At 34.1% G+C, this 22,273-nt stretch overlaps 1 protein-coding gene across 1 annotated transcript in view; it reads right to left on the minus strand.

Moving 5' to 3' along the window:
* Positions 1 to 22,273, minus strand: part of LOC106100296 (tRNA dimethylallyltransferase, mitochondrial) — a 139,898-nt gene that overhangs the window by 22,560 nt on the left and 95,065 nt on the right. The window lies entirely within an intron of this gene.

The following is a 22,273-nucleotide window of genomic DNA, read 5'->3' on the forward strand; positions in this document are numbered from 1 at the left end:
AGTAATTTCCGAATCTTTTAAGCGACAATTTCCTTCAACCATCAGCTAGCAGAAATCTTTATGTTTCCCTTAACGACATAAACTGTGACCACGAAAGTCAAAACAAAGCTGGTATTATGGTAATAACAAATATCGTATTACAAAACATCAGTCGCCGGACTCGAGACGACAAAAAAAATGTGATGCCGCCACATCCTTTCCGAGATATTTCATACTTTAACCTATTTGAGGAGCGTTCAATCTTACAAGTATATTGACTTACCTTCTTGTAAATTTTGTTAATGATTCAAACCATTTTTGAAAAATAAGCAATTATGCTCTATAAATGTATATTTTTGTCACAGACCATGAGTGAAATCTACCTAGAGTCAAAGTTCGCTAGAACTGAAATCTAGAATTAAATCACGATTCATTTTATTGCTCTACAAGAATTTTGCCTAATACAATGCAAACTGGTGCATAGGAGTTCTACTGATTATTGACAAGTTAAGATTATTCTTTCTACTCGTACAAGTTCTATATCCATCAATACTCAGACATGATGATAAATTAACTTGAACTAGAACTCGCCCAACATTAAAGAATAATTTAAACGCAGCACCAAGTTGCCGTGACAGCGTCTCGTAGCCGCATAGAGACATTAAGTTTGCTCCTCTATAGTCATAATGGCCACTTAAAAAGTCATAAAAGTGAAGTCCTAAGTAAGTTCGGTGCAGCGTGTACGAGATTTCACTACTTGATTACACTCGCTACTACAAGTCTCACGCAAATAACAATATTTTTACGTTGACTCGTAAACTAATATTTTGAAAAAAAAAAAGTTTTATTTTTTTATTAATGAGTAAAAAAGTTATGCCGTTGCTTTTATCATGTTAAAAATACATGTGTGTCTAATATATTAAAACGTGTTGATCGATGCGTGATCATGAGGCCTAATCTTGATCCAAATGGCTCACAAAGTATTATAATTTGTAATGTTTTTTACTACATAAATTCCAAAGACGTCTTTAAAAAAAACATCGGAGTAAAAGGCATTACAGCTCGGTAATCAGTTACCGAATTCCTAACCTAACAAATCAATGGCGCAATTTTTTCCCGCCGAATCGTGATGTAAGCGCGGCCGACGCCCTCTACACCTGTCACTTGTTTTTTTTTTCTCCCAATCACGCGGGCACTGGACACTCATCTATTGAGCCATTCGTTTTTATTGCTGCTCTTAGTTGCTTATTGATTTATTATTGATGATGTGTTATTTGGCCCTAGTAAAGTGTTTTATTTCTGTTGTATTGTGGAATTTAAAAATAGTTGTGTGATTATGGTCTTTGAAAGACTTCTCGTTACATATTTTAAGATGCTTAGGATATGAAAATTGTTATGAATGTTACTGTCCACTAATACCACAGATTCAATATTACTGTTAGGAATGAAAATACGATATTGGTCCAGATGAAGTGATTATGGTAACATTAGGTACCGGTTCGGTTTCCGTTTTACGGGTCTCATCGAATATGCTTATCAAATATATTTCGTACAGATGTAAATGAATTAAATCACAGTACTTTACTTTGTCAAAGTGCATTAAACTAAAATTAGTGGAGCGAAATTCTTTAAAAAATCCCACATCAATTAACAAACCGAATAGAGCACGCAAGACAATTGCTGATTCAAACAGAATACGTTTACTAGCCAACAGATCACGTGTTAGTGACGTCACCGATCACTTTTCATTTACTCTTACGAGTGTATTAATGTATGAAATATTTACTCACACACAAAGCCATGATTGAACCCTCTACGCTTGCGTATTCTACGCAGATATGCGACTCTATTTTGAATATTTATTTGTGGGTACTACTATATATCATAAAACTTTTAGATGTCCCTTGTAGCAGTGATTCTAATTTTTATGTTTAGTCAATTAAACCGAGGCGATAAATTTATGGTTTATCCCTTTTATCTACCACTGTCAGCTTCTCTTTCTGGAAAAAAGTCTAGGTAGTTTTGTGGGTTAACTAGCTTACGCCCGCGACAACGCGAATTGAAGTAACCTATGTGTTCTTCCAAACTATTCTCTACATCTATACCAAATTTCAATGAAATCCATTTAGCCGTTTAGGCTACAAACTCTAAGAAACATCGATCCATCCATTTAAACTTTCGCATTTACAACATAAGTATGAAGTGTGATTAACATCATATGTGTTAGGTTGTCTGCCTTTTAAAATAAATACAACTGGATTTTAATGAAGTCCATACTATAAACAGACATGACAGCATATTTTATGAAACATAATTAGTCTTATAAAATGTAAAAATTCATAATTAATGTAATTAAATCATGTTATATGATATGCCGTGTTAATATTGAGTTTTTTAAATATTTTTTTAATTTGCAATTTTCAGCATAATAAAATACGTGGATTATACGTTCGTATCTCATTAATAAGCAATTAAAATAGTAATTTTAACAATAACATCTGTTTGCGAAGCTCCATGAAAACTACTGGGGAAAAAACTAGACGAAAAACTCGGTCACAAAAACTCATCGGTCGTTGAACCCTGGACTGGAACAAAAACATCACAGGTTCGCCAAAGTTAAAATAATGATGGTAAATATAGACAAGACTATGTGTTGCCCGCGACTACGTCCATTCAATATTAAGATAAAAATGCAGACTATAATATGCCTGTCCATGTCAGCTACAATTTACTGAAAGTCCGGTCAGAATCGGCCCAGCCGTTTTGGAGGTTACTCGGAACAAACGCGGCTTGCGGACAGACAGGCAGACGAAATTTGGAATTTTTCTTTTGATATAACAAACAGACACACCATTTTTATTACATGTATAGATAAGTCGCTGTCTGTTGATTTAGTTCTCAAACTCCTTATGGCAACTCCGTGTCACGTAACTGACAGATTGTCAAACTCAAGGCGGGAGATAATTTATGATACACACGTTGTATATATTAAGATTTTTGTAAGGGAAAAGGACTTATGTACATAGATATGAGATATAAAATCGTTTTCAAAGAAAACATGACATTAGGGCGGGAATACATGTCAGTAAAATGGATGCTTGCATGCCAGTAGACGAGACCATATGTCAGTGTCAACATTTTAGTCTCCTTGCCCCTATTTTAATTGTTTTCCAGCCTTTAGGCTAGTTTAGAGAACACCATTGTCAAATATGAATTACTGCAGTACAAGGCGAAATTCACAGAAAGCGAAGTGTAGATCGAAGAAAAATATCCTGGCTTAAAAACTTACGCCAGTGGTTTGGAAAGACCAGTTCACTTTTGGAGCCGCGGTGTCAAGAATGCAAGTTGCTATAATGATCGCAAAACTTCGAAAGATGATGACACTTTAAGAAGATGGAACATCATTGTTAAATATGAATAGCGTAGAATATAGCGTGGCAAGCTCTTATGGCCCAGTAAGAGAAGCTTATTAGCTTCTAGTTAGTTTCATTAGAAAATATTTAAAAGCTACACATGCATAGGAAATGATAAAAAAAAACATAACAAGAATACTCTATAAGGTAAGGATTTTAGGACAATTATCTACCGTAACTTATCCCAACGGGAAAGATAATTTTATTCTTCTATAACCTTAAATAGCCGAAGGTAATTTTGTCAAAATAACAATCAACAAAATACCTGCAAAATTTTTAAAGAAAATAAACCAGCAATATTGCACTAACATAATTACGTAAAATGACCATCAATGAATATTAATGAATTTTATTTAAAAAATTTAGAAAATTATTAAACTCTTAGAGCAACTTGTTGATATTAATTATCGCCAGCATCAGACACATTTAGAACAAGAAGAGATAATAAAAAGTAAGTCTTGACTCCTTTAAGAGAAGGTTCAAAATACGATAAACGATTTAAATGATTAAAATGTGTGCGCTCTAATAATAATCAGTTGGTAACGACCAATTGAGAGCATTATAATGTATGGTAATTAATGAGGCATCGATGCGATCCGTCCGTGGGGTCGCGTCGATTATTTTAAAAGATTTGTCAACGAATTTAGAGAATGTTTCCATTGTTGTACGAGAAAACATGTAAATTAACTTGACGTAAGTACCTATTTCTTAAAATGTCTGGTAGCCCTCAATCTTAGCTCCCGTGAAAAAAATGTCGAGGAAAAGGTTTTGTTAGCTTTTTAAGAAAGTGGAGATATTAATATATAAAAGGGTAGCTTTCGCCCGCGACTTCGTCTGCGTGGAAAAATAAAAAAAACAAGTGAGTAGCCTATGTCCTTCCAGAGTATACTCTACAGGTACAAAAAATTTTATCGAATTCCGTTAAGCCGTTTAGGCTACAAACTCTAACAAGCATTCATCATTACAAATCTTGAGATAACTATATTCTGTTGTTTTCTGTGTTTCATTATCTTCTAATGATACATTTCTTCTATGATTTATAAAATTTACCGCTGCACCTTACACACTTTTGTTTTGTCGTGACGTCATTGTCTCGTGTCGTGTCGTGCGTGATAATGGAACAGTAGCTGATTAGCGGAAGCTGTGCACATGTGTGGCGCAGCGTGTGACGCCGCGTCGTGCAGGTGGCCGCCATACTTATTGTCTATTATTACCTGACTTGTGGGGTTGCTGATGTAAAATTAAATTAAGTGATCGAAAATTAATCGGATAATGTGATTTATTGTAAGATAATTCCTCTTTTACTCTTGAGAGTGTTTTTTAATCTACAACCATTTTTATAACATGCGACGAAATGATGGGGACATAAACCAGAAAGTGTTTAGATTGAATGTGGATGGCTACAAAGGAAGAGGAAGACCGAATAAAGTATGGATGGATTGTGTGAAAGAGGATATTCTTAAGAAAGGAGTGGATTGAGATATGTCGGCTGATAGAGATGTATGGAAGAGCTGCACATACTGTGCCGACCCTCCGTAAGGGATAAGGGCAAGTGGATGATGAACCATTTTTATAACAAATTTAGCTTTTGTATTTCACTTCTTCGCTTAATTACAACCTTTCAAAGTCCATTGCAATGGTCACTGTTTTTTGACTAAGGTTAGATAAAATCAACAAAATATACATATAAAAGTTTACATGTTTGTTATCACGTAAATTCAAACTATCTTCATAAGATGAAATTTGTAATAAACCTTCTGAGTGAACAAGATTTTTCGTGAACAAGATATTCCGCACGCAGAGGCGGGCGAAATCTAGTTTTGTATGAAAACTCACATTAATATGACGAATATTATCCAGTTATATAACACTAAAATACCAGTGTTTATATATTCTCAGACGTTCATTACAATATCTATAGTTTTGTTATGAGGTGAGTTTCCTTGACATTAGAAGCGAATTAAATCGGTCAGAAGAGTCGATTGATGCAAACCAGTGTCTGATAAAAGTATTATTAACTAGTCAACGCCTATAGCTCTGCCTATGTAGACCTTTTAAACTATAGACAAACGAACTTATGTGGTAGGTGAAAATAAATTTAAACAGCTTAAAACCTCATTAGCGCCACTCTGGCAATGTATAAATGTCAAAAGATCCTTATCGGTCTTATAGAGCGACAAGTTACCTGACCTGGTGAGCACAAGTGAAATTAAATTATGATAGCTCCCTAGCGCCCTCTTAATGCTATTTTCTATGTCTCTGTCGGTTTGACACCTTCAATCAACCTTGCTAGACATCCTTATTTGAATACAGTCGTCAAGTTATTTCTAGTATTTGTATTTTCTACAACTTTAGGTTTAACATTCTGACAGAAGTTAACTTAATTTGACCTTTCTCATTGGGTCATACAAGTTGTATTTCTATTTATAGTCTATCGTATCTAAAATCGATTAGGGCGGTCATCCGATGGTTCCGTAACATTAGATCGATCGTTTAGAAACGCCGATAGTTGTCTATGGGTGTTGTGATTTTCCGCCTGTCGCTTCGTGTCATAGACAATCGTGAGGTATGTCGATGTTTTTGCTGAGAAGTGGATCGTTTTATATCGACTGTAGTCATGGTGCCGTGTTGGCTCAAGAAAAGAATTCATTCCATTCCAAGATAACAAACCAAAGTAGTAACTGTGAGTAACCTAATCTTGCGGACTGGAATCTCTAAATTGGTTGCTAACCTAAAATGGGCGAAGTCTAGGGATCTTGTAGGATATGTGAGGTTAGTAGTCTTTTAATTTTTTAGACAATCTTGAGGTCCAAAAGACGTAAATATGATTCATCTCATAATACTTTCAAGAGTAATCAAATAAAAGTCCATTCATAGTTTTTAAGGCGCATATCTTCAAATACAAACGTTTCCTCAATTAACATTTTATTACCTGAGATTTGAAATCATAAATTAAGCACTATTGCGCATTCATAACATCTAAAGTCTCGAACTAATTAAAGATGTAAACGCATGAATATTTATAATATTTGTTTTATTAGCTCATGATACTAAGTTGACGAGACAGCCGATGGGTCAACACACCTCGCGGTAACTAATATAGATTAAGGCAAGTACCATTTTGCAGATTATGACCTAACAATAATCGTCTCTAAGAGGTAATTGTAATATCATTTTGACAATATCGCGTTAATTTTTTATAACATTGCATACGTACAAAGTTAACTTTCTATGTTCTTTTGCACACCTGTAAAGTATCTTGCATTGTTCAAAATGATTTCAGTTAGTTTTGCCATTTATTAATTTAGGTAAATAACCTATTAATCTACACTGAACATTAAAAGATCTTAAATTGCATTATTAAAAAAATAAACTCATCAACAATTTAATCTATACCAAATCCTTCTTCTATCTTTTAATCTATGAAGAGTCCTTTCACTTACCCGCATGCAGTGTTCAATTTCAATTACCCCGTAACTTGAAGGAAAACTGGAAGAGAAAGGGATGGGGTTACGTCCGTCCACAGGTGGGAAGGAGTGAGGTATACAAACAAATCGTAGGGTCATAAAAAGCACACCATATGCCTGAACAGATGGCCCCGACCGCAAGTCGCTCGCAGGTTGATTTGCTTACGTTGCCATTTGACAAGTTTGAAACATACTTCGAGATTGAAAGTGAATATAAAAGGATCACACTTAGACTCTTAGAATCAACTGAGTTGGTGGAAACGGGGCCTAACAAAAAAATTAGATATCTACAAAGATTTATTTAAACAACTGTGCAATATGTAAGTTGGATAGAAAAAGAGGAAGTAGTTTATTTAATGACTAAATAAATCAGGAATCCAACAAACTAACTTGCCCTTTAAATTTAAGGAAATTACTTAATTATATTTAACGACTATCACAAAAATAAAACAAACGGCCGCCATAAAACTTCTCGTCGGCATAATAATCTGATTAAGCTATCTTTTTGATTTTTTTATTTCCTTCTTCCGTCTCCGCGATAACAGCGATCAAAAGAAATGTACGGAAAAAAGAATTAAAACGTTACGCAGTTTAACTCTCAATTAGTAGATAAAACAAAAATATTTGAACTTAGAAGATATGGATCTAATAATCCGCGCCTGACAAGCGCATGCAACGCAAAACAGATTTAAAACTCACTCAACGAAGGGACAGAATGCTGTGAGTATATTTAGAACTCACATTATTAAAAATGCCTATCTAAGTATTTGGATATCAGGTCGTTGACTTTTATGTTGTATACGATGCAGCAAAAAAATGGTACATACATATAAAATTTTCTTTCTTTTCTTATAATATAGCAAATAAGCAAAAACCCATTATTACAGAGTTACTTTATAAATTAAATTCCTCGCGATATCCACATCTCTCAAGAACTTTCTAGATTTACGTAAAATATCTTTTAAAGACGTAATAAAAACGACCTTCTCCGTGATTTTTTTTACAAACGACCTTACCTGTCGTACTTTATACTTTCTGTTCCGTTTCTGCGAATTCTTTGTAGTGAAAGTGAACCTTTAATGTTGCCATAATTGTTAACGTCCTTGCTTTGGACCTTTAGTTATTAATTTAAATTAAACGTGACTGAGGTGAAACTATGCATGAATTATTTTTATTTGCTTTTGATTATTATAAAGTATTATAATTTATGCTTTAATGATTTTAACAGCCAGCCTAGGACATTTACTATCGTGTCAATACTATCTATACTTCTATACTATTATAATAAAGCGTAAACACACACTTCTTTGTTGCCTAAGATGTCAGCCATTACAGCATATTTTTGAATAATTCTTTTTTTTTTTAATAATAGTCCTACACTTAGGTCACGCTTTAGGCTACATATTTTCACGCCATTAAACTTATGGGGTAAATATTTTGGATAAAAACCCTAATGTGAGAAAGAGACTATAAGTTGCTGCCAACATTAAGAAAGCAAGATCGCTAAGGTTTGTCACGTCATGTCATTTTGACATTTGCTATTGATAATTTGACAAATGTAAACAATAAAATGAAATTTTTATATTTCTATGCGAATGAAGCCGCACGGGAACAGCTAATTAAAAAATAAAGAAGAGTTATTAAATCAATTATTTAATTTACAGACTGTTCCAATAATCGTGGCCAGCAGTGTACTGCAGCGTGAGTTAAGCAACTCGAACTGTTACATAGTTTTGATAACGTAAGCACGAGCAGTTATAAACATTTATGAGAAATGCATATTCATAACAACAATTAACTGGATTGCATTAATTGTTAATAGTAATTAACTCATCACTTGTATACTTTTTGTGCTTTATTTTACTTAAGTTAACTTAACCACTAGTCCATTGTTTACCTGACATATATTTAAAATTGAATGGATGGCCACAAATGTAGAGGAAGAACGATGAAAGTATTAAAGGATTGTGTGAAAGAGGACGTGCTTAAGAAAGCAGTGAATTCAGATATGATGGGTAATACAGATGTATGGAAAAGCAAACACTGCGGCGACCCTCAATAGGGAAAAGGGCAAGTTGATGATGAAATTTCCTCTTTCCCTTCCTCCCCCTACCCACCCATTTCTTATAAAGTTGGTAATGAAAGGAACCAAAATTAGGCTTCCGTTACGAAGGTTCATCAAACAAAAAGAGGAATTACTTCCACTTCACGCCTGTCTTCTTTGTGGCTTTGATACCACGTTGAAACATCATGTTTATCCTAAACACTGTGTATTGCGGATCGTTTTAAAAATAAGGAAAACTCAATGCGAAAATACTTTCCATAGGGAGTTTCCGCTTTCTCTGAGCATGGGGGCGTTTGAGAGCCCCCATGCTCTATTCATTAGCATAACCGTTAACTTAATGGGGGGTTGTTTATGAATTCAAAACATATTCCGACAGATATTTTCTTTTCCCTTCATTTAAATATCGCTATCGATGTTAAAATATAGGTTAGTTTTACTACGTTTAAAAAGAAAATTATTTTTATGTTATACTAGGGTTTGCCTTTGACTTCGTCAGGGCAGATTAAAAAAAAATATAGTGATTAGGTGAATTATGACTATACGCTTTGACAGACAGTAATCTAACTCAGTTTAAAATTTCAGACAGATCCGTTTTACAGTTCTGGTCTTATCAATCAAACCTTTCGCATTTATAATATTAAGTAAGAAATAAGATTATACTTTAATTATTAAGTATCTGATACATTAAACAAACTAACATAGATATAAAAAAGCTTTTATGTACAAAATCTTCGGTATAACTTACCATAAAATTAGATCATTGTAATTAATACGTAGATCTACGTGAAAAGAAATCATCTTTGATGTTCGCCGCCGGTAATCGGAGATGTAGATTCGAGGTCGAGTTGAAGAACGGTACAACAAAAGAATAATAGATAATATTACATACGGACAAATGACTACGTCACGGTGATAGGAGCATCAAATAAATCAAGTGTTTCAAAATACCGTTTTCAATAACTTTAATGTATTTTTTTTTATAATATAAGGTGGCGAAGTAGCAAGCGGCCACCTGAATCCACCGAAATGGAAAGCGACCACTGGCTATAAACAACCGCAATTGCAGATGCGTTGCCTACCCTTAATTGACGGAGGAGAAGACATAGAGAGACCCTTTCCGATTCGTCTCCTCCACCGTCAAATCCACTTTTCCTTTCTGTTCTTTCCTCTCAAGAAAAGGGTAGAAAGGGTAAGGGACTAAAATTAGACCTCCGGCACCACACTCATCAGACGGTACGCGGAATTGCTCCCTCTTGACGACTGTCTTGTGTGGTGGTGGTATTGCTGGGGGCGAGCCGGCCCATTCGTGCGACGATGTTATAGGACGTAAGGCAGAAGAAAGTGCAGTGAGTCAAAGAACAAGAAAGAAGAAGAGTGTGAATTCATCTGTGACTGCTAATACAGATGTATGGAAGAGGACGTAGAGTAAAGGATTGCTTGATATATTACATCTATACTATAATATAATAAAGCGTAAACACAAACTACATCGTGACGTAGGATGTCAGCAATTACACGATATTTTTTTAACAATATAATAAATCATTGTGGAATATAAAAACTCAACGCGTGTGATATGTATAATAGTAGGTAGACTTCTAGTAATAAAATAAAAGAAATTCGTAACTAATACAAAGTAATTAACTAACCACGTTGGTCGCGGCGGGAGCTTCAGATAATTCTAATTTTTCTATGTGGAGGTACTTTATTTCGGTAATTTCAGGGATTGTAAGAATTATCCGGTTAGATTAGAATTGCTAGGAACATTGGTATAATGGTAATAAAATCCAGATGTTTGATAAAATTTCATATTAAAATTTAATCTCTATTTCTAGTAATTTTAGTAAATTCAATTTAAGTTATTTTGTTCATTAACTTATTCATATAAAGTGTCGTATTTTAATAAGCAACATTTAAGCTATCAAATTTAGAAATAGTGTAAAAATACAAACTATAAAAATACAATTCCTTTATGATGTAAAATTGTTACGTATTAAATTTGTTAAGCAGTTTCGGAGATAACAAATATGCATCCATTCATCTAAACTCTAGTATAAAGATAACGCTATCTTCGCAGTCGCAGCAGTTAGATAACGTTCATTGGTACCGTTTAAAATTATTTTAAAAACTCTACAAAATAAAAAGAAGCGAGTTAACATGTGTCCCAAATAGCTTAGCGACGCGTCGAAAGACAGTATAAATATAGATAAATGCAATGGAAAAATACTACAGCCCTGCGTACTACGGTGTCAACCCAGTTTGCGGGTTATCTGATTGATAGCGCACACGCGGAATTTAGTTTGATACGGATTTCGAAAGAAGCTACTTCGAGGACGACGTGATTTTGTTGACGATGTTAACAGAAAAGTCAAGCTCATGCTAACGTCGACGACTCCGTCCACGGATATTAAAAAAATAATAATTCCCTATGAATATAGTAGATTAGAATATGGTATACATCTGTGCCAAATTTCAGCAAGACATTACATCCAGCTTAACTTTCGTATTTATGATATTTGTAAGATTTTTCAAAGGAGTAAAATTCAAGTGTGGCGACGACATTTTGGCGTAAAGCACTGATTTGTTGTACCATACGGAATAAATTGCTTTTGAGACTAATTACCGACTAGCATCTTACCATCCAAAAAATTTAAGTCATCTACCGCCTACTCTTATTTAGTAAACATCAAACAACATTCCATAGTTTTTATATGTTACATATTTTATTAAGGTAAAAGTACTCAAAATTCTCAAGTCGTAAACACCGCAGTATTCTCGGATCACTCATCCTTTGATTCACAGCGGTGCGGCCTGTCAAATGAAGGTTGAGCCATCGGGCGTCCGGCGCAGTCCCGGGGCAAAGTCACCGATACCATTTGCCTATCGACGCCGCGCACTGAGCAGACGCCCGGGCGGCGGCCGGGGCTGCGTCGGTACGCCCGCACTCAGCGAGACGGGAAAAGATCATATATGTTATCAGACAGTAACTTAGGTAGAAAACTATAAGACATCTAAGAGGAACTTTTTCAAATCTAAATTGACTTTATTTTTAAGATGGTTTTACTGCCCTGCTTTTCACCTCCCACATATAACAAATAATGACGCTGATTGCAACAATACGTCTTAACAACAACAATAAGCTCCTTATCCTTAAAGTAAACTCTGTATTAGTATATTTTGTACGACGCATCTGCAAAGGTTACGTTACTCTATGCCAAAGGGCGCAGGACTGAGGTCTAGTTCCCAGACGGGGTGGCTGAAGGACGAAGCCCGTCTCCCGCCTAATTCACTTACTGCCGACAGTTCGACGCTCAGGAACAGGAATTTTTCCACAAAGGGCAAACGAAACTTCATTATTATAGGGCGTTTAATTCGCATTTACTTCTATTTCACACAATGTCAACTAACGTGACCATTTTGTTGTTTGCAAGTAGAGTTTGGACTTTTAAGCTCTGAGAATTTAAGAAATTTCAATTTACGATAACGTATTTAACATAGTTGTATAATAGCTTAGTTGACTTAATATGTACAAATCAAAAATGAAGACGTTCAATTTTTAGAGCTGTCTTACAAAAAGGTATTAATATGGAAATCTTCGAGAACTTGAAAAGATATACGAGGCTATTCAGACATACCGCAACATTAACTCTTTCAATGTGCCAGAAGGTAGTTTTGAATAAACACATAAAATTCTTCACGTATATGGAGTGTGAATTTCAAGATTTCTCATCTACCGTCAAACGCAGAAGTGTCATAAACTTTATAATACTTTAAACACGCGTACACCTTTGATAAAACTACCGCACAACTGTTTAGTCGCTCTTTGCTATGACCTTATATGGAGGTGCGATACACTATTCGATTTTTAGATGTGCAACTAAACAGCTGAATTTACTGCGAAACAATCGACAATCGCACAACACTCGTGCGATAGTTTAGTCAAGGGAGTGCGCCCGCTCTTAGGCATATGCGATTGACTGCTAACATCAGATACTTAACTCAATGATTCATGTTTTCCGAGATGAAGCATGTAAATGTTACCGTAAAATTTTTATTTTTGAGATTCTTCAAAATAACATGTCAGACTTTATAATAAGTAACCAGCTATATTCTTTTAAAAGTCCTATTTCATTTAATGTTTTATACTGGCTATCGACAAAGAACAACAGACAAAAAATTAAAAGCTGATACTTTTTCCATAGAGCATTATTCGATTCATTTTTAACGACATTAATTTATAGGTTTACGACCGTGGTGTGATCATTTTAAGCAATAAAGCGCTTTATGATACGATATAGCGAACAGACAGCGCTCCCGGCAAAGCCTAGTTAATTTGACTGAATCACTAGTTAGTGAACAACGCATTTTTTTACCCTTGTACAATCGCACACAGATATTGTTATATTATTTGCAAATTACTAAAAGTAACTGTAGGGTCAGTAAAGTGTATTAGTAATATTTTTCACAAATAAATTGCTTAGAGCAAATATAATTTTTAAAACTTAAGTAAAACAAAGTTTTAAAAATTACTTAATTTTCCGATTCATGTACCGAACAAAGGCAAATACTAATTTTTATCATCTTAAGTCTTTATACAAAGACGAATCATACGATTCGTTTTTTTTTTAAATCGGTAAAGATTTTCTATATGCTTTGGGGAATCGCGCGTTTTTGAACGACTTCCCAAACGAATTGGAAGTCAATTCGTCTGTATATTTTTATAAACACTTTTGTACGCGACTGTTTTAATTAATGATAGCTGTATGACAACGAAATGTAAATACAATTAAGAATTAATTGAACTATCTGCCAGGCAATCATAAAACATAAATACATTGGATGTAGTTTTGAATGATTTCTCTATATTTATACTTTTTTTTACGTTAACGGCATAAAAAATAAAGTTTGCCAGGGCTAGATGTTATTTTCATCTTTTTTAAAGGAAAATGAGACAGTAATCAAACGGTTCAATTCATCCTCTGTACCATATACAAGCTGTTGCTCGCGACATCGCGTGATATTCAAAAATAATACAAAACATAGTCTGGAGTATTTTGAAAGAATTTTTAAAATCGGTCCAATACTTTTGCTTGAATCAAAATCAAAAAATCGAAAAATACAAAGCTTTCCTCTTTATAATATTAGTATAGAGTATAGCTATAGAATGGCACTTTTAAGTCCATTAAATATTAAAGTATGCCAGCAAGCCGGTCAATATTGTATGATAGATTGCCAGTGGCCCACCTTAACAATAAAAATATGTGCTCCATTTTAAGTGTTAAGCTTGTTGACCTGGTATTTGCACAAAATTATCATTTAATAGTAATTTTATTTACGGAGGTTTATTTATATGTTTACATTAGCCCCAGTAACAAGCCGTGTGAAAGGTTAAGGGGGCCTGTTCCACCATATTGTAAATTGTCTGATAACAATCGAACTTGTAAAATATGAGATGGAAATATTAGATTTTGTTCCATTATATGACAGTGACGTCATTTTAAGCTATCTGAGCGTCTATCAGCCAGTGGTGGGACAGGCCCTTAATCAAATTAAACATACTATCATAAGGTTAACAATACAATGTGTACTTATTGTTACTTTGGGTTTAATATTGTGAACAAATTAATCTTGTATTCATTTACGTGTACGCATTATAGCAATAAATCTACGAAAAAATACAATATCACATTGTCTTGAGATAAACACATTTGGAAACCGTAATTAAAAACAAAACTATAGAATTAAAATTGCCTACATGACCCTAATTTGAGCTGTCTGGCCAAGCGAGTAGTGGGTCAAGGTAAGGTAATCTATTACCTTAAAATACATGCAAACTAGCTTTTGTCCCTGACTTCGTTCGTGCGGAATTTAAAAAAAAAAACAAATATAGAATATGTTGGTCGGTAATAATGTGAGTTTCTAATGGTAGAAGAATGTTATAAATAAGTTTAATAGTTTTTGAGTTTTTTGTTCATAACATACAGAAATACAAATCATTCCTCTTTATAATAATGTAGATAACCATTAAAGAAAATATTCTTTACCGTAGTGTGGCATTTTTTTTAAACTTGGCAAAACTGAGATTCGGTTTTATGCTTAATTCCGCTAAGAATTTTCAGTCATATATGTTTAACTCATAATTTGAATTTAATTTAATTCATCTAAATACATGAGAAAACTAACAATCTGTCTGTACAAACGCAGTCAAGTATACGAGAATAATCTTGAAATAACATAGCTATACGCAAAAGAATGTCCAGAGAAAGAAAGTCTGTTTGTACAAGTCTTTATAGATGCTATCGGTAGACGCTTGCAGACATTTCTAATCTTTAGTTGTCCGCATTAAAAAAAGTAAAAAGGGAAACATGCGGGGATAGCAAACCCTCGCCACCCTATCGCTCCCTCGGCCATCGGGGGTGGGGCAGAGGAATTAAATTGTCTTTCGTTTGAGACTCAAAGTCTGGCACGATATGGAACCTCCTTTGTGCCGGGGATGCAAACAAAATGAAAGAGATGTTCATAAAGTACTCTGCTTTTAAAACTGTAGCCCGTAAGCGACCGCGCCTACTAAATTAACTTGTATGTTTTATACTATATACTTGTTAAAGTATTTGTAAAACAAAATATTAAAATTTTTATAGTATCGTCTTCATTCCGTTACTTCCTTATACAGCTTGTGGTATGTAAGAAAAACTTTAAAGCTGGTTTATAACGTAATTCATCATACTATTATAATATTATAAAAGCGAAAGTTTAGATGGATGGATGTTTGTTACTGTTTGTAGCTAAATTGCTGGACAGATCATGATGATTTTTTTTATAAGAGAAAGGGGGAAATGATCGGCGGGAACACAGAGGTGTTGATGTAGAAATGCACAGATGTAGAGCATAGTCTGGAACCTAGGCTACTTACAAGATTTTTAAATTTACCCCGCACGGAATCGTCGGCAAAAGTTAGTCTTACATAATGCTACTTTTAAACCTGGTAATTAATCGTACTAATGTTTGTTAAATTTACAGCCTAAACCGCTGAACGAATCTCAATAATTTTAGCGTAGTTCTAGAGGATAGTCTGGAAGAACACATAGGCTACTTACTTTTGCTTTTTTTAATTCTACGCGGACGGAGTCGCGGGCGAAAGCTATATTATAATAAAAAAATGTCCAATTTTTAATATCTACGAGAACTTACAGTTAAATTAGGCCTGCAAAAATAACTTTTTTTTTACTTAATCCGAAGTAAGTTAACATTGTACAACTTATTTACTTTAGTACTTCTTAGGCATTGATAATTTCTAACGATCACCGCTTTTATATGCCTTTTCATTAAAAAAAAACTCTAAAAAAACGATATCACTATGATTCCATCTTTAAATGGAGTACAAACCGTAACCATAAACAATAATCATTCGTCTACTATGTAATTACAGGGGATAAACATTTTGTAGTAATTAAGGAAGCTTTGTTTTAATATTGCATAAAGATATGATTTGATCACAGTCTAGACAACAAAGGCACCATGGGGTCTCGCAATTGCCGTCTACAGACCTCGACCAGGTGAGTTCGATGACCGTCGTCATATACACGCCATTTTAAACCTACTTCCACAGACATTAAGAACCAAATTCCTATTCCTTGTTTAGTAATCCGATACTATCTTGAAATACTAGATCAAGGCATTTTTGGTGGGTTAATTATATTTTAAATTCTCTTTAAGGTTTTTGTAATTAAGGAATACATGCAATTATTATGTTTTATGTGCTTGTTACTGCTGAAGTAGACAGCTTGTATATGTTTTTGTAGAACAATACTTCACAATTTGGATTTTTTAATTTATTATTTGTTAAGCTAGCGCTTGACCATGATCCCACCTGAAGGAGGTGATGATGCAGATTTTAAATTAGTCGCCAATATGATGGGGAAAGAAAACCTAGACTTAAATTTCCTGTTTTTAATTATCATATGGTTAGGTTTAACGTTAATATTCTGAGTCATAAAGAACCATAAAATGTAAAATACTTAACGAAACTTTTAATTTGAGGAAATGTTGTTCTATGTAAATTACTAACTTTTGCCTGCGACTCTGCCGCGCGGAATTAAAAGGAAACTTAGTAGCCTATGTTCTTCAGGATTATGTTTTACATCTGTGTCAAATTTCATTTATATCCGAGCTTTGGAGATATCTTCCAACATCCATCCATCTAAACATTCGCGTTTACATTATTAAGATTATTAATTTAACCTGGTTCGTAAAGTCTAACTAAGGTCTAAAATTTAATTGATTTAAAAGTACAAACATAATTTAAAATTTAATATTTAATTTATTTACCTTGGCGAATTATTAAAAAAAGAACATTTTAACTAAGTTTCGTTGCAAGTTATGAAAACTTAACAACAATATCACTTGAATATGCAAACATGTATCATTAAGTTTTTCTAACTTAATTAAAGTTGTATTTTAAAATTTAGACACATAACTTAGATTTTTTTAAAAAAAACATGTTTTTATATTATAAGTAACGTAGTTCATTCATGTTTTTTTTTTTTTTATATTTTAGAATTTGATATAAACATTTATATCATTTACTCTCCCATATATTTCTCTAGAAAAATACAGAAATATGTACATAAAAAATATATATATTTTATTCAAAACTTGCTACATTTCATGCATTCCTTTTGCATAACTCTTTTCAGTGTTCCCGCCATTTGTTTGCCTTCTTCTCTTATAAACTCTCTTGGATAGCAAGATTTGAGTAGCTTGTATAGCCCTTGAAGAGGTTAAAAGGAAAACAAACGTACTTCAAACCATTACGACTGATAAGAGTCCTGAAAGCTACGTGCTATGGTGTATAGTCGGCGACTTAGCACGTCCGTCCCGGTCGCGTGTTGGCGTCAAAGTGAGCCATTTTTTTTGGCCAGTCCCTGCAGTGTAGTAAGCCTCAATAAATTCGACTTATAATATTATTCACGTCGTGTGTCCCTAGCTCGCCGATTTATTGCCGCATCGATTCCTCGTTTGTTTGTGGCCATGAAATAAGCGATAAGTTCTAACGTCGATATATCCTGAATATTAAAAAAAAGATGAGTAGTCATTTGTATGCAAGATCTGGATAAAGATAAATAATTTCTGACTAATATTATAAATGCGAAAGTTTACATGGACGCATGGATGTTTGTTAGTACATATTTCCAAAAGGTTTTGACGGATCTCTATGAAATTTAACATAGATGTAAAATAGTCTGGAAGAACACATAGACTACCTACGACTTTAAAAAAAAGTTTTTTTAATTTCGTGCGGAAGGAGTCGCGGGCAAAAGGTATTAATAATCTTCCTTCAGAATTATTCTAAGCATAGAGTGTCTATTGTTAGCAAAATAGTACTACACAACAATGATTTTAAATTGTCACATTTATGTACTTTATCGCTATCTTTACAACACTACTGACATTGTATATGAAGTTAACGCACATCCATAAACGAATGTTGTCGCGTAATTTTTATAGTGTTCGTGGCCAAATGTGTACATGTAAATATCTTCACGGCGCGTGGATTAGAGGCGTGACAGAGAGACCGTGGGGTCGTAGCGATACCGAGCGAGATGTGAGCGGAATGAAAAACTTCAGACCCTCACAATGACAATTTGGGGGTAACCGCGACTCGTTGCGATCTCTTTAGCCATTATCTACTCACGTTTCATTAATGCCACCCTCAATGACACCTGAGGACAGCAGCCGCATGTGTAAGTTAGACACATGATATCGCTGGAAACAGATTCAGACAAGAGATTTAGAAAAATATCTTTAACTTGGTAATAAATGTGACTATAAAACTATTTTTTGTTATGTATGAACCCTTAAGTAACATTTAGGGAACTCCTAGTAAAGATTTGTTTTCCCAACATTTATGTAGTTGTTACTTAAACGCCTAATTTGCTTTAGATTTAGAGAGATCTTTAACTAAAGCGTCACGTCGTTAATATATGTTAATACAAATACAATATTGATATGCGGAAGTTGTTGTGTTGACAATGTTAACAAATATGTCTGCGTGTTTGTATTATTAATTATTTCAAACAAAAGACATATTAATATGATAATGTGGATTATTCCATCATAAATGTAAGCCTTGTCTATTCGACTAGATTGGATCAAATTCCGAAGGTCTAAAATAAACTACTTTATAATTAAAACTATCTAAAACTATTAACCTATAAAGATTTAGCAATTTTATATGCGAATATTACTTCATGGCCAAGACCCGTTATTGGCTATTTAATATTCTTTACAGTTTAGCACAGTCCTGCTGTTACTACCCGGGCTAGTTTGATGTCGTTAAATGCTAAATTAGCGTGCGTCGACCGCGCCGCGCCCACGTGCTCGCGTCACGCGTTCACGCTTTAACTGAAAATGGATACAAGCGATTCTGTGCCAAAAAGCGTTTCGCTTTCGTTCAGAAGTGAAACTTTATTGTCCGATTATGTTGATGCGACGCGATGATCTGACCCGTTTTACATGTTGCGACATCGTCGGGGTTAAATTTAGAAACTGTTGCGTAGCTCGTTTAGGTTTGTTTAGGAATTCTGACCGACGAATGGTGTTCTGTTGATTTTTTTTATGAGTTTCTTTTAATCTGATTGATATTGAAAGACAGGAAATTGACAACGCTTGATATCATGTTCATTTTAGCTATTTATCTTCGCTCTTAAACTTCCGTAGATTTTTTTTAACTTGTATATGAGATAAAACAAGACAAAACCAGCACATAATATCACCATAAATTGTCTATAAAGTACGATAACATATGTCTCTACCCTAAAATTATCTCGTCCCCTTCCTCCGGGTGTGTCCTTCACCCTAAATCTAGCTTAATGTCGTGCTTTCACTTATTTAAGAGCTATCTATTAGCGACTGGCGACGGAATGCCATAAAAACTATAACTTGGATGCCGGGGATAGACGTATTGTCGCCTTTATATGTACTTGACTAGTTTGAGCCCGTATCTTTGTCTATGATTTTTCTTATTTCTGTACTGTATCAACGGTTACTGAAAAATTTATTAGTACTTTTAACTTAGGACCAATTTAAACGTATAACTCAAAGTTGCCCATCAACATTTCAGTCTATACTAATATTATAGAGAGGAAAGAAGAGTATTTTTGTATGTATTGAAATATCTCAAAAACTACTAGGCCGATTTCAAAATTTCTTTCACTATTAAAAAGCTACGTTATCAGTGAGTAACATAGAGTATACTTTTTGTTTTTTTTTTTAAATTTTACACGGACGAAGTCGCGGACAACAGCTAGTTGTTTATAATTTGGTGTTTTAAATTTTAATTATACCTAGTAGATGATGAAGCTAGTCGCGTGTGGTCGTTAGTTAAGGCAATAAGTATGTACAAAGCATTTGTCCGAAGGCTTGTGGGCGTCTGAGCGATGTGCTGTTTTAACCAAAGATAATATTCATGTAGAATTCGTGAGGACGTATCTTTTAAGGAATTGACCGAAGTTGAGCAACTTTAGGAAACGAAGGTTATGGAGACGATATATTTGGAGACAGAAACAAAAGAATCTTGCTGTTAACCGTGAGTGAACATTGTCCGAACACCAGGAGCAAATATATTGTTATCTCATTGTGTTTAAAGCGAACGAGAGGGATGACAGTAAAAACCCATGGTTTGTCATTAAAAGGTGGTAAATGCAGAATATATTCTTCAGACAGACCTCCCTTTATACCATGTCTTGGAGAGATCAGGGATATGAGACTGCGTAATTCGCTGATCTGTAACGCCCTTTTCTAGCGTGCGGCCTGGGCAATCGCCCAAGTACGCCCTATCTTATACCCGGTACAGTCAGCAGAGTAAAATGTGACAATTATATAAATAAAATTGGTGGTGCCTAGACGCAGACAACCTCTGAATATAACTGCTTAATAGAAGTATTTTAAAATCATCATGGAATATTACCTTGATTCGATTTCTTTTCTTTTAGCAATGAGTTAGCCAGAAGTTTATTTTTCTTAGGGATAAAACAGGAATCATGTTTTCCAATATTGTACATCAAATGAAAATAACAAAAGTAATATTTTTCTTGACAAATAGGTAGTAAACATTCTGAGCTTCTACGTTTGTTCGCCCAATTATAACTTTCAAATTAGTAAATCAGTAGATCCATTTTGAATAAAGAATTGTCGTTCGATTACAGTTCTAAAGGTAAATTCGTTTTAATAGTTTTGTAAAATTCCTAGTGAATACACGTCATATGGTCACCCTATGCCCATTAATATACAATTCTATATCGTACGTACACATGACGCGATAATCCCGACTCGCGCTTGCCAAATCACCGATAAATCTATGGCCGCGCGCCGCTGCCTTCCGCAATTCCGGGGAACTCATACTTTTTAATTCTATTTATTTCATAGAGCAAACGCTAGATGTAAAAATTATATGAGTTCTGTACAAAATTGTTTTAGTCCAATAAAGATTTTTTTTATTATTAACGTGGGTTTGCAAACTTATGGGAACATTAAAGCTGAAATAGATTAAATACTAGGCAAACATGTTGAAGGGAGGTTGTTAAGACTACTTCTTAAAGTGCCATCTTCTCTCGAAGTTCGGCAATCATTAGAGCGACTTTCTTTTTTAAACCGCGGCTCTGAAAAGTGAATGAGTGCTCTTTTCTGGCGTAGGTTTTTGAGCCAAGAATTACAAAAGTTTTTCTGCTATAGTCGTTATCTGTATGGAAGCTTTTAAATGTAAAATATTTAGTAAGTAACGTTTAATTTAATATAGTTTTATAGTCTTCTTGGTCCATTTAAATTGTACAAATTCTCAGACAAGTTAAATTTGCTCAAGGACATGTGATATATTTCGTAGGAAAATTGTTAAAATAGACATGTTTATATATAGGGTTGATAGAAAAGTTTCCTGAAGGTCTTATTAGAGTTTTTTTTTTATATAGGTGTATTTATTTTTTTTTATAGATTATTTGAAATATCTTCATATTCACCATTTTTAAACTATACCTTCTGCTGTTCAAATCCTTTTGACTTCATGACCTCTTAATTTGATCAAGGAAATATTACTTATGTTTATATTTTAAACAGCAAAATCATAATCTTACTAATATTTTAAATGTGAAAGTTTAGATAAATGGATGGATGTTTGTTAGAGTTTGTAGCCTAAACTGCTCAACGGATCTCATTGAAATTTGGCATACATGTAGAGGATAGTCTGGAAGAACACATACGTTACTTGGTTTTGTTTTTTTTTAATACCACGCGGACGGAGTCGCGGGCGAAAGCTAGTAACAATATACATACGAGTATTTAAAAAACTCACTGAT

This window comes from Papilio polytes, unplaced genomic scaffold, assembly GCF_000836215.1.
Source record: "Papilio polytes unplaced genomic scaffold, Ppol_1.0 DF824058.1, whole genome shotgun sequence".
Taxonomy (NCBI): Eukaryota; Metazoa; Arthropoda; class Insecta; order Lepidoptera; family Papilionidae; genus Papilio; species Papilio polytes.